A 21,532-nucleotide genomic window follows, 5' to 3' on the forward strand; every position below is an offset into this window, starting at 1 on the left:
AGCTCTTACAGGGAACATCTGGGAACATCTCACTCTTTCAGAGAAGATGGTGAAAGCTGGACAGGATGTGTGTGCTAGGGCACAGGATGATTTTTAGAGGCCTTCTTTCAGGGCTCAGAAACCACTGCTGAGACCTATCCATTTAATGACACATAATTATAATCAGGGACACACAACACCATTGATTAAGGGCATTGATAAAGATGGAAAAGTGGCCTGCAGTGTACGATATTTTGACAATCTCCTCAAGAGTTCTGAGAATGTGTACTGTGTGAGATAGATGCAGCTACTGTTTTACATACAAAGATGAAACATAAAACAGTTAAAAGGGAAAGATCTAAATTCTAGAAATTCTAGAAGAATTACCCAAAGTGTTCATGGTTTTCATTTACTGAAGGATGGACAAGAAAACTTGGAACCCAGCATAAGGATGAGCAAATGTATTGAGATTTAAGGAGCCTGTTCTAGGGAAAAACAAAACAGAAAATATCACCAAAAAAGAAAGATGAATCAAAACAATCACATGCTACAAAGAGAAAAAAAAAGTCTGACATTCAAGTATTTGAATACCACTGTCTAAAGTGGCAATAGAGTTCCCAAGTATCCTACCTAGTATCCAGCTCTTTCAGAATAGCATGGTTTGTTCTCTCACATGTATGACCTGTGAAATGTCTCAGTTACCACAGACCATCTAAAATAGCACAAGTAACTTGTTCAGGTCTCTAACTGCCTGTTACCTGTATGACAGCTAAAAGTTGACCCAGGTAAATAAGAGTGGCTGAACGTTCCAGAATACAGTCAAATGAGGAAAACTCAGTACATACAGAATGATTACAGAATCACAGAATCACAGAATCGTAGGGGTTGGAAGGGACCTCCAGAGATCATTGAGTCCAACCCCCCTGCCAAAGCAGGTTCCCTACACCAGTCACACAAGTAGGTGTCCAGGTGGGTCTTGAATATCTCCAGAGAAGGAGACTCCACAACCTCCCTGGGCAGCCTGTTCCAGTGCTCCGTCACCCTCACCGTAAAGAAGTTCTTGCGCACATTGGTGCGGAACTTCCTATGCTCCAGTTTCTGGCCGTTTCCCCTTGTCCTGTCTCCACACACTGCTGAAAAGAGTCTGGCCTCACCACTTTGCCCCTCACACCTTAGATATTTATAGACCTGGACCAGGTCCCCTCTCAGTCTTCTTTTCTCAAGGCTAAACAGACCCAGTTCACGTAACCTTTCTTCATAGGGGAGATGCTCCAGGCCCTTCACCATCTTTGTGGCCCTCTGCTGGACTCTTTCTTTTTTTGTACTGGGGAGCCCAGAACTGGACACAGTACTCCAGATGAGGCCTTACCAGGCGGAGCAGAGGGGGAGGATCACCTCCCTCGACCTGCTGGCCGCACTTTTTTTAATGCACCCCAGAATGCCATTGGCCCTCTTGGCTACAAGGGCACACTGCTGGCTCATGGCCAACCTGTCGTCCACCAGGACACCCAGGTCCCTCTCCGCAGAGCTCCTCTCCAGCAGGTCATCCCCCAACCTGTACCAGTGCATGCAATTATTCCTCCCCAGATGCAAGACTCTACACTTGTTTTTGTTAAACCTCATCTGGTTTCTTAAGTTGGAAAAGGATTCAATTTCCTTACCTCTTAGCCAGAGACAAACCTTCTTCAAATGCTTGCTCACTATGGTGGGCTGCCCCTGGAAGTTCATCATATTTGACATTTGGGGGCCCTGTACAACCATGAAATCCAGGAGGTTTCTATAGTGAGTTTTGCTTACTTATAGACAGCAACCTTCTGTTCAAAAAACTCTGCTGATCACAGCTGTGCAAATAGGGTGAGAAGGAAAGCCTTTTTCTGGAGGGATGATTTATATTTTTCATAGGTCAAGCTCCATCTGAAATTCAGGAGAAGAGCAGGACATATAGTGAAGCATGAATGTAACATATACACTTCATGAGATAGTACTTAGTAGATAAGATCTTTGTTAAGGAAGGGCCTGATCACATCTGAGCATTCAATGTATCTTGGAAAAATGGCCAGACTTCCAAGTTATCAACATCAACAGTAAATGAAAGATGAAGTCTTTTTCTTAAGGGTAGAAAAGGGAGGTGAAGGAGGAAAAATATAATGTTGGCAAATATTTTGTTGCTTTCTTTGAGCCACTCTAATAATCACAAGTCAAAATGTTTTGCAAGAGGAAGGAAAGGATAAGTTGTACACTGAGGTCTTTTATAGAAAAGGAAGTTCAATCAAAGTGTGTATTTCCTATGCATCAGAGAAACAAAACCTTTCAGCATCAAAAAATGGAAAAACAGGCACAGCTCACCTCTTCCCATAAGGCAGGTAGAAATCTTACAGGAATAGGATGAAATATAAGTTCAGACACTGGAGAGCTAAGAGAGCTCCATTCTGTAGTGAATCTTTTTAACATCTACAAATACTCTGATTCTAAGGTATAAGACCCTTTGAGGCTTTGTGCTGTCAAGCTTTCAAGCATGTATTTCTTTCTTTTGTTTAGGTATTTATTTTCTACAACATGCTACCATCATATAACTCATTGTTTAATCATATATGAATTAACATTAGCTATACCATCTTGGGAGCACACTAACTAGTACACTGAAAAGAGGACAGGTCAACAAGTCTCCGGCTACATATTTGCAGGGCACTGAAAAAAACTGCAATTTGCAGCTGGAGCAAATGGCTTGCAAAATATTATGGACTGGATAGAAGTATATTTCTTTTCTATCTAAAAGTTTTGCACATGTACTGATAAAGTTTTTTTTTTTTTTTTTTGCACAGAACTTTACCAGAACTTTAAGGCTGTGAGGTCAAGTGGCCTGTTTTAAAATAACAATTTGAGGCTGTTATCATATGTGTAGTATGTATAATATATGCATTTTGTAATTCCACTTATAATTTAGAGACAAAGAATCTGCTGCTGTGCAATTCCTCTGACAATTTTTCAGCACTGCTACTTAAAAGGGAGTAAAAATGTTATTTTACAGACATTGGCTGTCACATTAATTCAGAAATGCTTCATTAACAGTAATCCACGTCATTCACAGTCCTGGCTGTTTATGATATATTTTAGGATGGCTCATGATGAAAACAAGTCTGAAATTTTATCCATATCACTGGAAATCAAGCTGCATGAGATGGCTTAGGTTCATCAGATCTTGGGTTATTTGTGTATGTGCCAAGAATCAGAAAGGATGGATTTAGTACATGCATTATGCATTTAGTACAGACCTACCAGGCTGCAGATTTGTAGAACTATTCACTGTTCCTCTTGATACTTTGTCCAGTTCAAAATAACTTCTATGTCAGTTTAAGATGATTTGCATAAAAAATGTAATATTCTTTGATTTCTTAAATTATAATTAAATAATATAAAGTTAGTTTTCTGCATGACTACTATAATTTAACCCAATCAAAAGTCAACAAACAAGACAACATCAAGTTTCAGAAATAAATGCTTTGACCAGATCTTAAAGAAGACTACATCTCCCTGCATTGTAGTTGCAAGGTACAGTCCCACAGAAATACCTTCATTCTTGAAGACACTGATACTTTATTTGCCAGAAGAAAATAACTTATTTTTAAAGATGTTATATGACATGGCTAAAAATGGAGAATACACATTTTTATAAAATGAAGTTTTAAGATAGTCAATGAAATGATGTGTCACAGAAGAGCATCAAATGGCAGCTACTTTGGAGTCTGAAGAATATGTCAGACATATTTTCATGTATTTCCTGATATTTTCAGGTAGGAATGTTCAATTTAAATAATACAAACCCACAAAAAACAAACGAACAAACAAACTTGAATACTATATAAAATGCTATAGATAGATACATATATATATCTACCACATTAGGTGTGGTAGAAGAGTCTACTGACGAATGGAAATAAGTAGAATAATTCAGTTGCTTCTTATTTTGTCTTGATCTCATACAGGTAGAAATAAGGTTTTTTTGAGGGCAATGTGAGGTTAATCCGTGATGATGATGAGTTTTTGGTCATTCCATTACCAGCTGCTAAATCCAGCTGATACTTCTCAAACATTTAGAAAGTTCTCTTAGTTAAGCAGATGAAATTTCAGGAGGGAATTGTTTGCAAATAGGAGATTCACTATTCTTTCACTGACTGGTTATATTTCTCCTGAAATAGTTGTTAATTTCTGTCAGTTCCCATCAGATCTTTTGCCCTTAATGTAAATCAGTTTCTTTTCCTCTTTATGAGAAAGACTGGCAATTGTGGAACCAATAAATTAGCAGCATGTTCAGTCTGTGTGGCTACAACCATGTCATGAAGGCAGCAGACTGGATTACAGCCCTAGATTCAGCCTTATATGCCACCAACTAAAGTGTCTGCTGTTGACTCGCCAGCTGCCTCGCCAGGTGGACAGTTGACTAGCATTTGAACTCCAGTATTGAGATTTGTTTCCTATCACCAAGAGATTTGTGTCTCCCTTTCTTATTCTTCCATCCTATAAGGAGGCAGATTTCAAATTGCCCCCTCCTTTGAATTTTCATGTAATACGTTTCTGTTCAGCAGTAAAGATTCCTAGGATCCCAAATACTGGAGAGATACTTAGTGTGAATGGAATATTGTTTAAAAACTGTGTCATTCTCCTCAATCAGTGAAGATTTATGTGGTATGGAAAACATTGCAGTACCTCACTTTCCTGGAAAAAAACATACAAAAAAAGACAAAGCAACAACACCAAAGCTCACAACCCTCTATAAAAACAGTGAAGGAAAGAACAGAATATCTAAGAAAATGAAGAGCATTGCTATTTTCTGCTAGAAAGATTATGTAAATATTTTTCAGCATGCTTGTTAATAAACACATGTAGTTGGGTGTCTGTTATGCAATGAATTATGGCTGCAGTAACATTTCTTTAAGGCAGCTGCATGGCTTCACAGAATCGTAAAAGTCATGCACAGTTTTCATGATCTAAGACAGTAGTCATTTTTCCATTGCTCTCCTAGTAAACTATTGCTCTCTGAGCTATGTTTTTCCAGTGCTTTTTCTCAGCTCTGTTTAAAGGAATCAGACAATAGGGGCTCCCATTGTTTTCCCAGGAGATTATTTCAGAGCCAAAAAAATTCTCCTAAGATGTAATCAGTAGGAAATTTTTCATAATATTATTGTGATTTTTGTAACTTATGTTGTTCATTTCACTCATGCTCAAATCATACCTCTGTAGTGTTTACACCCCCAAATACTCTACAGGTGATTGCACTAATCTATGTATATAGTTCCCTAATTATACTTTAGTCTTGAATGAGATCTGTATGAGTAGGTTCCTGTGCTTGCCTTGAGCTCTCCTGGATTTAATAAAGTCATGGTCATCCTGTTGTCCACCAGGACACTCAAGTCCTCCTCAGAGCTGCTTTCCAGCAGGTTACTCCCTAACTTATACTGATGCATGTGGGTATTCCTCCCCACTTCTAGGACTTGGAATATCTGTCACTGTTATGAATAGCTTGTCTCATTCCCCAGTGGGTTGCAATGGTGTGAGCATTGCCATTTTGGACCCTATCCCTCAAGTCCTTCCGTTTACAGCCTGCCTCACTAGGTTGGCCAGCCTGCTACCAAATATCACCCTGACTCTTCTAGATAGATGGATCCCATCCCTCCCTAACAAGTTATAACCTTCATAGAATGTCCCACTGTCATAAAAAAACAAACAAACAAACAAACAAAAACCTTGCACAATTTTTATTTGAATTCCTTCTGATTTTCTTATTTTTTTCCTGCATTTTCTTTAAATTGAATGCCATCTTGCAGGTTAAAAATCTTTTTTTTTTTTTTGTTTGGCAGCAGATTTAATGTACCAGTACTCCCAGTGAAGAGGAGGTTCTCAGGTACTTTGAACTAATAGTACACATAATTAAACATATTTATCTCACAGATAAGTACCATATTTTTCAAAGTGTTTCAGTATGCAGTCATTCACATTTTAACTTTAAGAAGTCACAAGCAAAATACAGAAAAATTACTCATGTTCATGCCAAGACAAAGATTACTTCTGGTTTTCATCTCCAGACATAGTGTTTACTATGACCAGCAAGCTGCAACAGCCTTACAGAAGGTATACACGTGGTTTTCAATACAAAACAAATGCCTTTCTCCTTAAACAGTTTGACTGTGAGAAAGCAATCGTGTGAAAGCACATTTTTACAAAACTAAAGTATGCCTCCATTCTTAAATAGATTTCATGCCTTTAAAAAAAAACAATGTCAACAAGAAAAACTAAGTTCTACTGGAACTTCATTGAGTCAAAGAGCACTATAGATTCTTTCAGAGCACTGTGCAAAGGAGTTGTTAGACTACAGCACTTAGACGTGCTGGGTGTTGTGAGTATCTAATGAGTGTGGTATGCTGAAAGCACCGCAGTTCCATTACACTTTAGATAGTACTTGAAGTGATTTCCATCTGGCTGGCTTTCAAGCATTTGCTCTTGCCTCTTTCGGAACTACTGCTAAACAAAAAGTAGGAAAGGTTCTTTTCCACTTTGCATTCCACATCTCTCAGATCAGATTTTTCGTTCAAGATCCATATGATTTATTAGTCTGGAAGGTAAAACAAAAGATAAAAAAGAGGAAACCTTTCAAGATGATGTAACCTGGGTTGTAGAGTAGGTCAGGACAGGGAGTCCTAGCCAGTGTGTAGAAGAACTTAGGTAGTTTTCTATGCAAGGGCTAGGAGGAAGAAATGAGGAACCTCTCAGTGCAGCTGTCTCAACACAGACATTATATACATGGATCAAATCATAAAAACGCTGCTACCACACATTATCACCTCTGTGCAGATAGAGAGAAAAATCCTCAGAGAAAAAAGGCCTGGACAACAACTAGCAGCTTTGTGGCACCTCTTGCCTTCAGCCTACTTTGAGTCCATACTTAGAGAACAAAAATTTGCCTTTTCTGTTAATACAGTTCTCCTTGTATCTTGAGGTTGAGCTAAAGAAAACCATTGTTTTCTGCAGCTGTCCTTTAAAAGGAACAGATGAAAAGAAAAAACATAAAGATTTTCCATTCACACTGAAACATTTAAAAAATAGTTGTGCAAATTTAAGCTAATAACCCCACCTGCCATTGCAGCAATTGGAAAGAAATCAGCATTTCCAGAAGGTAAGTCCTCTTATCCCCTTTACAACCAACAAAGAGGAGATTAGTTGCCCTTTGAAGGGATGTTTATGTGTAAAAGAACAGTATTAGTCACTCTTTCTTCATGTTCTTGTCAAAACAGATCCTTAAACCAACAGGTATAACATAGGGCACTAGAAGGGAAAGAAAAGATAATAGCAGCAGGTGGTGGGCAGTCAGAAATTCTGCATACTCCTTTCTTCCCCTGCTGACAAAATGTAGCTTTCAATATAAATGCACAGCTAGAGATGAACTTAATCACAGCCACTTTAATATGGTTATCCGGGTGGGGTTTCTTTGCAAACCACCTTACTAATAGTGGAGCTTATTAAAAATATAATTGCCTGAAATAGCTTCCTAAAAAGATTCTAAATGTCTTTTGCAAAGACTATCCTTTTCTAAGCAAGTACAGCTGTTTGTATATTGAAGTTTCTCAGTCTTCCAGCAAAAATATTGTGTGATCCACTGTGCCATGCAGAAGGTGCATTTTGTTATATTGAGGGAACAAACATTTTTGAATGCCAAATGCTGGCATTTTGATTTCAGCAGTGCTGCAGGACCTGAGACATGTTGTGAAAGATGATATTTACGTGAGCATTATGAATTCCTTAGGATTTTGTAAATTCTCACATCTGCCAACCAGCTACTATGTGCAAAGGTATAAATCTCACCTACTCTTCCACCGAAGCAAAATACCTCCATTGACCAGCAGAAGTTATCACCATGCTATTGCTCAGGAGAAAAGCATGAATAGCATACAAAGGCAAAGTTAGTTTCCCATGAGGATTCCAGGAGAGTTTCCTTCATGGGAGCTCTGTGACAAGAATAGAGAGAAGGCAAAGGTGACGATTTGGCACTTGACCCACTCTCAATGTGCTCTCCACATGCAGAAGTGCAACACTAGCCTGATCTGTTTTACAAATTTGCTTTACATAGGAATGACTTTTAGAAATTGTTTTCTACTAAGAATAGGGAAAGAGGAATGAATTCCCTCAGAAAGCTCTAATCCTGTAATCATGAAGTAAGCAGTCATTTACGCCTAGATAAGATTCTAGCATCCAAACTGCAAATCTACCAAAACCCCAGGGATCTTCTCATGCCAGATGAATCATATGCCTTCACTTATCATCCAGGAATGGAAAGCCAGTAATGACTGTATTCAAGCAGTAACTACAAAATAAGCGCTCCAAGCTTCTGCACCTTGAGCAATGCCAATAAGGCCAGCAGTATAATTGGATTTGAGTGTTTGTGCATGCGTGTATTTATTCTCTTCTATTTTAAGTAGCAAGTTTCTGCCATTGTCTTGCATGCAAATCCAGAGCTAAGAGAGCTGAGGGGAACCACAGACCAAGTTATTTACACAGAATCCACAGTCTGCTTACTGAGGTGTAGGAGTTTGAAAATCCTTGGGTAAGGAGAACACTGTGTTCTCTGCTGTCTAAATGTGCTGGAAAGCACACTGTGTGTGTTGTCCTACCAGGTTTTGGTGATGTGAGCTCCGTGCCATTCTGCTGCAGGTGAGTAACACGGAAGGCTCCCTTAGCACCTACTGTCCAGACACGCACTGGTAATCACAGACTTAAAAACATGGAGCTCAGAGAAACATAGACAAGCAGGGCTTATTAGGAAGTTATGCCACTGAGATAAAATTGGTATCGATTCATTACCTAAACAGATATACAAAGATTATTCTCAAAACCTTGCTTGATTCACTGGTATTATCCATCTTGTTAAAATGATTGACAAGAGAAATACTTTTAATTGCTTTGGATACCCTGTGCAATATTACGTAATTCCGCAGGAATATAAATTTCCCCCAATAGAGTATACAAAGAAGAAAAATGATAACAGAGCCTGATCTACTGTTTCCACACATGCACAAAAAGAAAAAAAAGAAGAAAAAAAAAAAAAGAAAAAGGAATTCTTCCATTACATTTAGGCAAAGATTACAACCTGAAATATATCTATTCACAGCAGTAGTAAGTTAAGAAACCCATGAGCAAAGTACATTGTGTTCTATTACAGAACCTGTTTCCAACTTCATACAGTTACTTGTTTTAATGTGTTAAGTGATTGTCAAAAACATTTATTCTAGAAGTATTTTTTTATAGTCAAATTTCTTTGGAAGACCTGAATCACCACTGCTTTGCCACACTGTTTTCAAAAGGACCAAACTCACATACTGCAGTTGTGGTATTGGGAGTGGCAGAGTGAGAGTCACAGGTGGCCTCTTTAATTAGCAAATCTCTTCATCATCTGTACTTAGGGGCCTTCCACAGCCATAAGCAACTTTGAAAGGGATGTTTGCAAAACATCTGGAAGTAGAAGTGGTGTGGATGACATTAACAAATCCAGTCAACATGCTGGTGAAACAATGTAAGTCTTCAGGCAAGAAATCCTTCCCTGAATGTCTGGTTGATGCCTGAGCTCAATCCAAACTTTCCTGGAAGAAAGAATTATTACATTCTTCTCAGACTTCTTTCTGTTTGCCTGACTCCGTTCTCCTGAGTTTTAGCCTGAATTGAGCTGCTTGGAAATCATGGAGTAAATTATAGAGCACCAGAATGATACCACCACTTTGCTAGGGTATTACCTTTCTTATAGGATCAGTTCTTGTACTTTGTGGTGTTTCACATAACCTGGTTTAGAAAGTCTCAGGTGCAAAAGCTTTATTTGCCCTAAAGGGCTACCCAAGTAGGGACAACTAGAGATGACAGTGTTAGCTACAGAAAACCTCGCAGCAGCCCTTTTAAATCCTCTGAATTATTATTACTATCAGACTCGTGTTCCGCAGAGATTTGTTTGTGGGTTTGTGGGTTTGGTCATGAATCTATGTGCTATATGTGGCTAAGGAAACAGCATATACAAGGAGCACTCAACATTCCCCTAAGCCTGTTTCTATTCAATGAAATTTCAGCAATGCTTAAGACAACTACTGAGCACTGTCAAAAGTCCTCTTTCAATCCCATTTTGGGGATAATGAAATATGGTATTTTCCTCTCCTAGGCATGTACAAGGCATACTGTTTTGTGAGTGATGAACAATATTAACAGGCTTTCTTACCTCAAACTTTTGGGATGGCTTTAAGCTGGTTGCTTAGAAGAAATTATTTATATGCTCTTTTTCCTCATTGAGAGGATAAAATAAGAAACAAAAACCAACCAAACAAAATGCGCCTTACAATAATTTGACAAACTTGCACAGGATGAAAAGTCCAAGCTTACATTCAATTCTAAACAAGGAGCACTTCAATATATTTTTATTCATTTAATGAGCTCATTTTTCAGTGACTTTTCTGATCTCATATTCCTGGAGGGTCCTTGACATTCCTCGAATTTTTTCCCTTTTACTTTCAGCTGCTTTGTGGTCCCCTTCCTACTTCAGTCTTTCATTGAGATGCTAAGCTGAGTGACAGACTTTAATGAGGTGATATTTGTTGCTAAAGAGACATGCTTATTTAAACAAAATAAGAGGCAGTTACTTTAAAACATACTATAAATGATAGCTTTATGTGTGGGAGGGGATACTAGTTTAATCAGAGTGGTGATTAGCATATTTCTCATGTGTTATGTTGGAAAAAAATACCTACAAGAACATACATTCCAATTCAATGTAGTTCCAGTCATTCCAGTCTGTGATGTTAACTAAATCGTTTTCACAACTATACAGTTAAATTTGGCAGTGTCTTGCAAGCATTTTGATTTAAATCCTCTTGGAGACAATGTTGAGTTGTTATAGACCTGTTTTCAGCATGTTTATTTTGGTATTTTGCAGTCCTCGTTCTAGTAATGACAATACCTTTTATTTTGGGGGGGTAATGGAGGGAAAGTCGATCATTCATTTTTGGAGTATCCAGACTGCTTAGGTCTTGCCTAAGTTCATCCTCTAGTGAAATGTGGAAAAGAGGAACAACATAGTGATAAGGTACCCGAACACACAGCAGCATATAAAATTTGGGCCTTCATCGGAGGTTTGATGACATCCTCAGGCATGCCTGTGTGTTTCAGTTTAAACCTTTGAATTCATGTTAAAATGTAATTTAAAAATGTAATTGGATGACATAGCCAAAGGTAGGGGCTGAAGACTGATAAAACATAAATTAAAACAAGTAAACCAAGTAATGGAGGCAATCAGTATATATCTGTTCAGTTGCTGAAATCTCCTGTGGAGATCAGTTGAATGTGTACCAAATTCCAGAGAGTTTTGAACGCTTCCACAAGTGTTTGTGTGTGTGTGTGTGCAACCTGATACATTTTAGAATAGTGCTCTAATGCAATCTTGGTTCCATTTCTGTAGATGAAACTCCTATAAATTCTTGAAGACCTTTCCAGAAGAAGATATTTAAAACAAAATGTTATGAAATTAGTGAAAATTAAATTAAGCTTTCAGGTAAGAGAAAAATAACTTGAGATCTCACTTAAACAATATCAGGAAAGGAAATAAACTTTTGTTCTATTGAAGTAATAGAGATAAAGGAGATCATTATGGTTACCTTGTACTGCAGTTGTTTGTGACCTTGCCTTTTTCCTAGACAGCATATTTTGTGCAATCTGGACAAAAAATTGATTGCAACTAGAGTACAGAGAGAATAAAACTTTTTGGAGTAAGAAGAAACAGCCTTGACTCTGAAATGCTGTTGGTGCCTTTGAACTAACCCAGCAAAGCATTTTAAGCTAGATGCACATTTAAGAAAGCTAAATTTATGTGACACGTTCTTGCTAAGATAAATTGGGTTCTTGCTAAGATAACAACTATGTCTCTATTGTCTAAATATTTGATACAAAATAAAGTCTCCATTCAGAAACACCTTGGATTATCTTGATGGCAGCCAGGATATACTAAATAATAATCATGAATTCTAAAATGCTTTGCTGATCCAGCAAAGAATTTAATCTTACATATGATTTTCCATTTGAATTCAGTGGGACTAAACCCATCTGTGAGGATTACTTGGGAACACAAGGAGTCTGAATATCAAAGATTCAACCTTTAAGATACCTTAAATTTATTTCATGGAATTAGTCCCTGTAGGAAAAAAGACAATTTTAAAATAGCAGTGATATTTTGTAATCTTTAAGGTTTTCTTTTCTTCTCTTTTTCTTCAAAATCATGCATGGTAATGTTATACATTCTCCCCTGATCATCCTTAGTCTTTGTCTTCCCTGTGGTCAGCGACAGCCATGAGACTAAACTGAGGAAAGCTGCAGGCTGTTGGTATCAGGCCCAACACCTTATCTACTAAGATAATGCCTACTAGAAGAGCATGTTCTGAGGAGAGCATATTTCCTACATAAGTGCAGACATTTCCTGTGTGGCTGGACAGCAATCTTGACTCCCAGAAGTCTTGGTCTGAGTTTGCAAAAAACTGCAGCCAATATAAACAAGGGATAACAAATGATCCATACTTCAGTTTGGACGTGGGCTTGTAGGCCTGCTCCTGCCTCTCCAGTTGTCAGTGTTGCTCGTAGATGCACTTGCTCAGCGCTGCCAGGTTGAGATGTGAGAGACAGGTTGTTCTTTTTGGCAGCTGGAGCATGGAACTGGAACCTGGACAACCTCTGCCTCAGCCCTGGCTTGCGCCAGCCCCTTCCTGCCTTGTTTCAGCAAAACAGGATACTGTCCAAGAGAAAAATGGAGCGCCCCTTCCTTTAGCTAAGCATCACAACAGTCACTTAGTATCAGGATTTATAAGCCTGAAGGCCAAGAAATGGGAGTGAAGATCTCTTCAAGAAGATAAAGGAAATGAAACAGGATTCCCACATCCTGACAAGTGCCTGAGGGAACAACTCACGCAGTAAAAGGCAAGTGTTCATCACAGTTATTGCAAATTGTATTCATTTTTCTAACCCAGTGTCATTAGCTGTTTTGTATTAAATTTGAAATGTATCTCTAGTAAAATGAGCATTAATAGAACAGAATGATTTTATCTTCAATAACTTTGAATTCAAAACAGGTCTAGGAAGAAGGCATTGCATCCTAAGATTGCATCACATCCTGGTAAAATAGCTGCATGGGCCTGCATTTTCCCTTCAGACATTACATCCCATACTTCTTAGTCTGAAAAAAAATTGCAGAATTTTTTACAGTGTAAACACAAATCTGACATAAATGAAGTCAAGTATATTGGGCAAGATAATAATAAAGAAAAGAATGCAGGACTTTAAAATTTATTAGATCAGCTAGAGACAAAAATGAACTGGTATTATGTCCCCTCCCTGAAGCATTCAAGGCCAAGCTGGATGGGGCTGTGAGAAACCTGGTCCCGAGGGAGGTGTCCCTGCCTATAGCAGGGGTTTGGAACTAGATGATCTTAAAGGTCTCTTCCAACCCAAGCCATTTTGTGATACTATGATTTGAACAGCATCAAATAAAATGAGCTCTAATTGATAGCTGATCTTCAAAAACATCAGTAGTAGTTCATGTTCAGGATATCTTAGTGCTGCTCCCTTTACTATGCTTTCAGATGGTTTATTAGAGGGATGCAAAATGTGCTCTGTAAAGCATTTTTCCCAAGACGATGGGAGACAGGTAAAATGAAGTTGCTGCCACTCCTGTGGTTTGTCTCATTTCTATTTTTCTTTCCTCAACAAAGAAAATTTCAGTGGAAATTTCAAGATGTATTTTCTCTTCTTGTTTATTTCTTTTTAAAATCATTTTTTATTCTTAAAATTTATGGTGAAATTTCAATCTGTCTAGTTCTGAGTGTACATTTATACACTTCTGTCTTATTATCTGTCTTCACAATTCTTTCTCTTCATACAATTATGTCTCCAAAGGGGAGAATAGAGGGGAAAACAAACTTATTATATTTACTGAATTTTATGACATAATATCAGGTCTATCCTTTACTTCAGACTAATTTGATTTAAAACAAACATGGAAGAATATTTTACTTTGAATAAAATGCAGGGTTTGACCTCATCCTTCTTCCCACATCCCAACCCACCAGCCCAAGGAGAGCCTAAAATAATAACAGCAATTCTGCAATATGGCCTCAAGATTAACATTTTCAAGCTCTGCTGGTTCTAATCAAAATCTGTTCTAAAAGCCCCTGACTACATGACCTGATGCATTGGCTACAATTAAATAATTCCCAATGTACTTTATAATGGGGAGGTCAGTACTGAACTCAAGAAGTTACAAAGGGAGAAATTTTGTTCTTTTCCATTACCATAACAAAAGCTAGCATTTTATTGCACAGATATCTCGGCTACAGATCTGTGCCAAGAGTACACTACACTCTATATTTACACTATGTCTTTCTTTTCTTCCTGCCACTCTCCCTACAGATAAGTATTTAAATGTGAGTCTACCAAATACATCATTGGAATATAATTTAAAACCGATAATGATAGTTTCTGCTGTTGCTCAGCCCTCCTCCATTAGGACAAGCAATAATGAGATGGCTGTAATACTATTTAATCCTATAGAAGCTTTTCTTTTTAATTTGTTTTTAATTGCTAACTTTGGGACCAAAGTCTTTTGAAAGTCCAGCTTTGAGTGGAATTTAGGTGGTGAATCAGATTTTAAGCATACTTGAAGGTGGGAATGAGTACGGCTATGCCTAAACCGTATTGCATAGGTGCCAGGATAGGGAGAACTTCCCTGCAGAGATCAGTTGAGAGCTGACCACAGCTAGATTGCTTCCTGTCATTGATTCCCTTCGTGCAAGTGTCAGTACCTCTCTGCTGAATGCTGTGCAGAAAAGCCATATAAACACACAATTCATCTTTCAGTTCTTCCTTTGGATCTGGGGAAAATCGTAAAGATTATTTATCTGCAACATTGACATTCTATTTTCTTTCTTATGATGAGGTCAGGAGAGAAATGCCAACCATTCTGAAACATAACATGTTTAAGCTCAAAGTGGTGCCACAAAATCAAACATTGGATCTTATTTTCCCACTGAGAAAGAAAAGACCAGGTTGTCAGTGAAAGTGCTGTGACTATGACTCCTCTAATTTTTTGAGATGATTGGATGAAACAGAGTCCACAATTGATACTTATCTTCAGTGATTGTTTTTATAGTATAGATAGTATATTGCATCAAAAAGGTGTTGCATTAACTGCCAGTAGTGACAGGGTTCTGCTGGACAGTAGCTCTGGCAAAGCTCCTAAAGGCAGCCAAGTTAATGTATATTCTGGTCTCTCCTGCTTGCTAGCATATTTATAGTACATGGATATGAATACCCACAAATCACATCTTCTATGAGATGGTGTGAATGTAGGGGGAGTAGAATGTAGGGAGAGTAGAACACAATATATGGGGGGAAATTTCACTTGGATGGGCTAAAAGCACAAGAAGAAAGCTTTCCAGGGACCATCAGATTTGTTGATAAGATGGTGGCGTGTTTAGCTACATGCTGACAGGCCTTCTCAAGTTGTCATGGAAAAGTATGGCCAGCTACAATGCAATAATCCTTTTTCAAGATATTCCTGTGCATATGGTGTACTACTGCAGCATAAAATTTGATGGATATGTAAACATTTCTTCATGTGATTTTGATTAAATGATATATTATTCGGACTAAAGGTCATCCCCATAATGCTAGTACCTATCAAATCAAACAAATGAATTTCAAAGGTGTGCCACATGCCAAAGTACTGAGTTTACTTCTAGTAAACTTTCTATGTAAGCAGTCTGGCTTGAAGGGTTCCCAGCAAGTTTTGGGAGAATAACTGACTTTCTTCGGAAGCATTCATTTTCTGTGCTTTTAAAGCATTTCATGCCTGCTGTCCACAAAAAGCCTGTCTCCTACTTCAAGACCTTCTGCACTTTTGAAAGCATCTACCACTTAGTCTTCTGAACTTAAAAATATTTAACAGATGGATATTTGCAGTATTAGAAGGAACTAGAAGATCCTTCAAGTCCAACAAGTTAATAAGACAATTCATTTTACTGATCTACTTTTTTATTCTGTATGTGTAATCCAAGTATTTGTGTGTGTTTGCACACACACATAGACATGAACATGAGAAGTTTGAGAGGACAGCATCATTCAAGGTAAAAGCAGTGTAGGCTGTACATTTTTAGGATAACAAGAAGATAACAGTATTTGCTTGTTAGGCACTGGAAAACAGAAAAAAATTACTTTTACTTCTGAAACCATCTTGTGTATTTTTGTGATCAGCCCTTGTTCCTACATTCTCATCACTGTAATCTATCTACCAAGGGATAGACATCATGCAGGCACAGCTACACAAGAATGCCTGGCACATTTGCATTTAAGTTTTTTTAAAAAATTAATATTTTTATGGAAACTTGTTATAACTTTTTTGCATGTTGTACATTTGTCCAAAATGTGTAGTTACTTCTGATGCCATTGCATGTCACCAGCATGATGTCATCAGCATGACAGAGGGACAGGGAAAAATTACAGTGAGGTTTCTAAAGTTCTGCTGCTGATAGACCCTACTACCCTCAAACTGAAAGACTGCTCTTAGACTGATTTTGGGTATCAAAAACTAGAACTGTGGTCCTGGAAAGCTCAAATTAGTTACCATACAACCCCGACACAGACAAAGTTCTGATGTGCATCTTTTGATGACAGTAGTTTCCTGTGTATCTAAATTTGTTTCCTCACATACCAGAAGACTTTTCTAAGCTTCTAATACCCTATGATCCTATGAATGTGATGCCTGATTGACACATAGGTAAAACAAGGATCCACAGATTTTCCTTCATCCTGACCAAGGGAAGATGTAAAGAACTGATACAGTACCACAGTAACAAAAAAAAAAGTCAGTGAGTATAAATAATTTATCCTAGCCAACTGCCATAGCACATGGCATGTATGTTCCTTCTCAATAGCTGATCACTAATGATGCCGACTAAGGCACTCCCTGGGAAAATTGATGTTTAAATGTTAGACATTGCTGTGCTAACCATTGTAGTCTGCAAATTATTCTTTGTTTTTTAATTTGTCCTTCCATTTTTTTGTTTTAAATGAAAGCTGAGACCCTGCAGATAAAGAGGGGCCTGGTTCATGTCTTTCCAGAAGTGGCTCTCTTAGGTACAGGCAAACACTACCCTACAGAAAGTGTCATGTAAATCCTAAAAATACTGCTTTATAATCTGCCCATCATATCCCTACAGCAAAAGGTTTAACAGATAAATGTCAGAGATATAAACTCTCCAGACTGTAGAACCTATGTTTCCTTACCTTATCCTGACAATCTGAATTGTAAAAATGAATAAATGTTAGAAAGAGTAAAATAGTTAAGCTGAAGAATATAAACCTGACAGACAATAGTAGCCAATTCTAGTTCCCACCCTTGTCAAAAACAGTAGGAAATCCACTTCAGACATGAAAATAAACTCTTGCAGAAGAAGTCTGATTCAAAGCCAGAGTGAAATATAGTCTTTTCACAAAGGCTTGTGTTTGTTGAGTTGCTATTCAGTCAAGGTCGAAGAAGAAAAGGAACTAAAAGTGCTGAAATGCAGAATAATCCCATCCAAGAGAGGAAAATATTACTTGTCTATACTAACATTTGAACACTGAGTAGAGTTTCATTACCTTTGCTTGTTTGACAGCACCTTTCTCTTATTTGCCTGTATTCCTGTGCCAAACCAAAGCTCTGATTTGACAACCTGAAAAGCCTGTGACAATGCTGGGTTAGGGTAACTGCCTTCCACAGACAGAGCAACAACCCTTAGTCTGCTCGTGACAACCGTGGGGTTTTAGAAAGAGATTTCGTATACCTTGTGTTTCTCTTCCAAGGAAATCCTTAAATGTCTCTGACATTCCTGGAAGATCCTCTATTATTCCTAATCTTTGTTTTTAAGGGAAAGTTACCTGCAGACAGAGTATAACAGTGTGTCTTACTGATCTTAGACACAAAAGGAAAATCTGACCATTTTCATCAAGAGAGTAAGGATGGCAAGTGCAGAAATGTCAAGAAAACCATCTAGATATGAAAATGTGTTTGTGTCAACTTCTCAGTGAGAAACTGGCCCACAATACTGTCAAAAAGCCAAGGCTAAATAAAGATTTCTCATCCACTGAATGAAGTGCAGACTTCTTTGACTACTGCTCTATTTCCTTCTCAATGCTTCTAGTACTGAGAATATACTAGTGCACTTGTGTCTTCATACACTTGTTTTTCTTTATAATACTGTAATTTCCTTTATTGAGGAATGGAAATTACACTGTCAGGGCGAGAAAGTTATTTCCTAGGAAAAAAAAAAGCTTTTCTTTGGAAAAATTAAGAAAGATTAGATTCACTTTGATATATAGCAAAAAATTCTTATTACAATGTATCATGGAGGGAAAATATACTGAATGGTAAATAAAAATGGCTGCCTATTCTGTTAGATGCTTAGCACAAGTTTGTTAACTACTTTCCAAAATAGAGTTTAAGAGTGGCTCCCTGAAGATTTACTGTGGTCTGCAACAGCACCCCAAGAAGGAGGTACATTTTCCTTACACTATGGGTTAACACAGCTGAATGAGTTTTGAAAGCAGATTTTACTGCACAGTGAAAGCATATCCTTTCTTTTGAAAGACCCTGGAAAAAGAATTACATGTCACGTATGTCCAACATTAATTTTCTTACTCAGTGATGTAAAATTTAATCTACTTTATGTCCACAGAATATAATCTTCTTGAGACATCTTGTCATGACTTCCATTCATATTAGGGAAGAATTAAATTAGATGCTGGGGAAGTTCTTTACCAAGAGAGTGGTGAGGTGCTGGAACAGGCTGCCCAGAGAGGCTGTAGATGCTTTATCCCTGGAGGTTTTCAAGACCAGGTTGGATGGAGCCCTGGGCAACCTGGTCTAGTGCCAGATCATCTGGAGGTTGGTGGCTCTGCCTGTGGCAGGGAGGTTGGAACTTGATGATTCTTTCTTCTTGGGTCCCTTCCAACCCAAGCCATTCTACGATTGTAGAGAGTGAGATGGCTTTAACAATTCACCTGGTGACTGATTATTTATAGAGTGAAATACTTATTAAAATACCTATTTTCTCATATACTCTACATTAATCAATTTTATACCAGCTTTCTGCATCACTTCACCTTCCGTCACGTTTACTCTGGAAAATTATAGCCTCACTCATTAATGCAACAGAAATTTAAGCAATTAGAAGGAAGTGAGTAGGAGGGGCAATAATTCTCTCCCACAGATAACTTTGCCTTTTCAAAATCTGAGTACAGTCTGGTTAAGAACTGTTAGTGAAACTGAATTTCTGGCAGAAAAGCCACCAAAGCAGAAGAAGGCAAGCAGGCAGAACAGCAGGGAAAAGGTGGAGGCAGGCTGCCTAGACTCTGCCAGAGAGTTTTCCAGACAGCTGAGGTCCTGTGGGGCTTCTCCATTCTGACTGATCACCAGGCTCAGGAGAACAGACATATCACTTAGTGTGATAAGTGATATGGTTAGTGCCCAGCTCTAATCATGACGAAATTTGTCTTTCTGGACTGCCAAAAATATTAGTTTTAAATGCAGAATGCCTGAAAAGTCACCTTGGCTTTTGTTTTGAAGAAGTATTTTTCTTCTGAAGAGCATTAAATGCTCGTCAATGTGCCATTTCCATTAATTAAGCACAATTAAGCACTTCGATCTTTCCATACTCTTTTTTTGTTCTAGGGTCCATAATGTGTTAAATCTTGCTGCATCTGATATGTGTAGTTTTAACTACATATGCCCATACGCATGCAAATGGGCATAGGGAGAGATTTTAGGATGTAACTGTTCATATTTTGGCTTGCACTGGCAACAGCATTTATTTTTTCATATGTGCTTTGAAAGATGGGTAATGCTCAGGTTGAGAAGGGGCTGTCTGTGATGGCTGTAGTTAGACATTTAGAGAAAGAACAACGCTGTCCTAACAAATGTTCTTTCAGGGGTGGAGTGCCAGATGGCTCCAGGCTGTCCATTTCATGATTTGTAAGAAGGCTGCATTATATTTAAATATATGCTTTTCAAATTGTAGTGGCATCAGTTATCTGTTACTGGTCTGCTTCATTAACAGAAGTGTGGAAAGGAAAATTCCACGTGCTAAATTAGACAAGGAAAATGGGATTCTCCCCCAGGTCACCTGAGAGTAATTTTGAAAATTCCATCCATGGAATTGGATTGTATGAATTCATAGCAGTCAGTACCACAGAGTTAAGACTTTCCTCGGGTTATGGTTCAAAATACTTAATGGATTCAGCTTGGGGAAAGGAAAATCAAAAGTCAAGGATAATTGTGAAGTCTGTGTCTTCTAAAAATTTTTGTTCTAGATAGATCGTTCAAAATTACAGCATCTCAGGGCCAATTTGTGTGGTTTGTTTAATTCATCTTGTAGTGTATAAAGTGAACGTATGCAGGCAGAGGGATTCACTGCTAGGGAATCCTACAAGCTGAGGTAGTCTCTGTCCACTTCAGACATTCTGGGGAGAGCTCTGCCATCCATCTGCCATGCCTCTGTCACCACCTGCTTTCCTGAACTCATCCCCTCCAGTAAGGGAAGACGTAATACAAATGAATATTTTCCTAGCATTTCCCGGATTCAGAAGAAGCAGGCTCATTTTATAGTTAGTCCATTAGAGAAGTGCTTCTCTCAAGTGAATAGCCTTCCATTTCTTCAGTTGCACAGGACACATAGTCCTAGGGGGTATTTTTGGCATGAAGCCCCTCTCACTTCTGAAGGAAAATTATGTGAAAAGCTGCTCTATCAGATGGATGTGCTGCCCAGCTATGCCTCTTTATTTGTCCATTTATTTCCTGGACTTTTATTAATAGAGCTCACATCCTAGCAATTCAGAAAGATACTACAATGATCATTTTCCTAATTCAACACTTTTACTACTGTCACCTTGATCCTGTGTTTCTTTACTCTTTCATGTCAGAGAAAAGCTTCTTCACCTTCAAGGTCCTTATTAACTAGATTCTATCTCCCCTACTATTTCACCTACATTTATTTCCACCTATCTGCCATCACATTATTCCACATAATTGAACTTTCAGATATGATCTCAAAACCAAAGCCATTTCCTTTGGTTTCCTCTGAATCCACATTAAAATCTCTCTCTTGACAAGATACCTGGAAAAATCTTGACAAAAGCTGACCTACTGAAGCACTGACACCACCAAGAGTGCTGAAAGTACCTGTAACATATCTTCTGCTGGTATCCAGCCTCTGTCATCATAATTTAAAGAAAATCACACAGAAAATTTTTTCTGTGTGATTCTGTGAAGCTATAAATCTGTGGGAGCGTGACCCCTTTTTGATCTCACCGAACAGCATTCCCCCCAGTGTGTTGTTAGTCTATGGCTCCTATGCACAACGAAGACATTACCTCAAAAATTTATTATTAGCAAAAGTACTAGAGTGGTTTTTTATGGCTCACTTTTCCATTACAGTTGGTTCAGGCATTCAGGAAG

At 38.1% G+C, this 21,532-nt stretch overlaps 1 protein-coding gene across 13 annotated transcripts in view; it reads right to left on the minus strand.

The window, feature by feature from the left end:
* Positions 1 to 21,532, minus strand: part of LOC149919044 (uncharacterized) — a 149,785-nt gene that overhangs the window by 96,994 nt on the left and 31,259 nt on the right. The window lies entirely within an intron of this gene.

This window comes from Phasianus colchicus, chromosome 2 (assembly GCF_987193195.1).
Source record: "Phasianus colchicus chromosome 2, bPhaCol1.hap1.1, whole genome shotgun sequence".
In the NCBI taxonomy this organism is placed as follows: Eukaryota; Metazoa; Chordata; class Aves; order Galliformes; family Phasianidae; genus Phasianus; species Phasianus colchicus.